The sequence below is a fragment of the Ranitomeya variabilis genome, chromosome 4 (assembly GCF_051348905.1).
Source record: "Ranitomeya variabilis isolate aRanVar5 chromosome 4, aRanVar5.hap1, whole genome shotgun sequence".
Lineage (NCBI taxonomy): Eukaryota > Metazoa > Chordata > Amphibia > Anura > Dendrobatidae > Ranitomeya > Ranitomeya variabilis.
The window spans coordinates 387,825,923-387,828,354 of record NC_135235.1 but is presented as its reverse complement, the minus strand read 5'-3'; positions in this window follow the sequence as shown (position 1 = coordinate 387,828,354).

Genomic DNA, 2,432 nt, shown 5'->3' with positions numbered 1-2,432 from the left:
AAAATTCTGTGACACACCACTCTTGTCAATATGATCACTGCTCCCTTAGATGAATTCATTGAGTAATGTAGTTTGTAAAATGAGGTCACTTATGGAGAGAGAGGTTCTGCAATTCTGGCACCTGAGGGGCTCTGCCAATGTGACATGGCACCCTCAAACCATTCCAGCAAAATCTAAACTTCAATATGGAGCTTCTTCCCTTCTGAGCTTTGCACTGTGCCTCAAAAGTTATTTTTTGAACACATATGGGGGTATTGGTGTACTCAGGAAAAATTGCGTAACAAATTGTACTTTCCATTTTCTCCTATTATCCCTTTTGAAAATTGAAAATTAGTGGCCTAAGCAACATGTTGGTGTCAAAAATGGTAATGTTCCAATGACTCAGCCCAATGTTATACAATTCTGTGAATTGCTGGAGGGTTGAAAATGGTCATTACACCACTAGATGAATTCAGCAAGAAGTGTAGTCCTCAAAACGGGGTCACTTTTTGGGGAGTTTCTGCTGTTTTGGCATGTCAGGGGCTCTTCAAATGCGACATGGCATCTGCAGTGTATTCCAGCCAAAATAGCACTCCAGAATTCAATTGGCTCTTCTTCCCTTTCCAACCCTGCCGTGCTTCCAATTAGTAGTTTTCCACCACATATGGGGGGTATCTGCCTACTAAGGACAAATTGCACAACAAGGTGTATGGTCCATTTCCTCCTGTTAGTCTTGTTAGTCCCTTTTCACAGCTTAACATTATTAAATTCTGTGAATCACCTGCGGGTTCAAGGTGCTCACCAAACCTCTGGATAAATTCCTTGAGGGGTGTACTTTCCAAAATGTTGTCACTTGTTGTTTCCACAGATGCGACAATGCGTTCACTATATAGTCCAGCCAATTTTACACTCTAAAAGTCACACTGTGCCCTGTCCTGTTTGAGCCCTGTCGTGTGCAGTAGTTTTCCTCCACATATTGGGTACCGGGATACTCAAAAGAAATTTCACAACAAATTGTATGGTCCATTTTCCCCTGTTACCCTTATGAAAATGAATAATTGGGGTTAAAGCAACATTTTTGTCTGAAAAGTTTCATATTTTTTCTTCCACGTTGTTTTAATTCTGGTGAAGGCCCTAAAAGTTTAAAGGGAACCTGTCACCCCCAAAATCGAAGGTGAGCTAAGCCCACCAGCATCAGGGGCGGTCCCGGTACTATGGGCGTCGCGGTCCGGTCCGGGGCCTCCCATCTTCTTACGATGACGTCCTCTTCTTGTCTTCCTGCCGCGGCTCCGGCACAGGCGTACTTTGTCTGCCCTTTTGAGGGCAGAGCAAAGTACTGCAGTGCGCAGGCGCCGAGCCTCTCTGACCTTTCAACAGGGCAGACAAAGTACGCCTGCACCGGAGCCGCAGCGTGACTACAAGAAGAGGACGTCATAAGAAGATAGGAGGCCCTGGACCGGACCCAGACACCTATCGGACCGAATCGCAGCAGGACCGCCCCTGGGTGAGTATAGTCTATCCTTTTTTTTTCTCATCTTTCAAGATACATTGGGGGCTTATCTACAGCATTCCAGAATGCTGTAGATAAGCCCCTGATGCTGGTGGGCTTAGCTCATCTTCTTTTGAGTACTTTGAGGAGTGGTGTAGTTTTTAAAATTTGTAACTTTTGGGTATTTTCTGTCACATCGGCCCCTCAAAGTAACATCAAATCGAATGTGGTCCCCCCAAAAATTGGTTTTGTAAATTTTATTGGAAAAATTAGAAATTGCTGATAAACTTTTAACCCTTCTAAATTCCTAACCCCGCCAAAAATTGTTTAAAAAATGATGCTGATGTGACTTAGACATGTGATAAATATTATTTAACTATTTTGTGTGGGATAACTATCTGGTTTAAGGTAATAAAAATTAAAAGTTTGAAATGTTCACATTTTTTTGTCAAATTTTTGATATTTTCATAAATGCAAATCATATAAACCAAAATTTACCACTAACATGAAGTATAATGTGTCATGAAAATAAGTGTTCCAGAGTTATAACTTCATAAAGTGATACTGGTCAGAACTGGAAAAAAATGGCCTTGTCAGGAAACTGAAACAGGCTGGGGGATGAAGGGGTTAGACATAATCCTTTTTTTTTTTTTTTTTATAAAAAAAAAAAAAAGAACAGTATTGGCACGACTATTGTTAATATACAGTGCAAGCCCTCTTCCAATTATTATTGCGTCACTGATTCTGGAACTGTTTTTCTTTTCCTTCTGTGACATTCTCTTCTAAAGTTATGCCCCCCCGTGTCACGTCTGTCACATCGTCGGATACTTACCTGTTCGGCCGGCGCGCTCCCGATGGTGTCCCTCACTGTCTATCGCCCTGGTTCTCAGGCTCGCGACGCTTCTGCGGCCTCTCCCATTGCTAGGGTTTCTGGGAGGTTGTGACCCGGTGGCTCCGCCTCAAC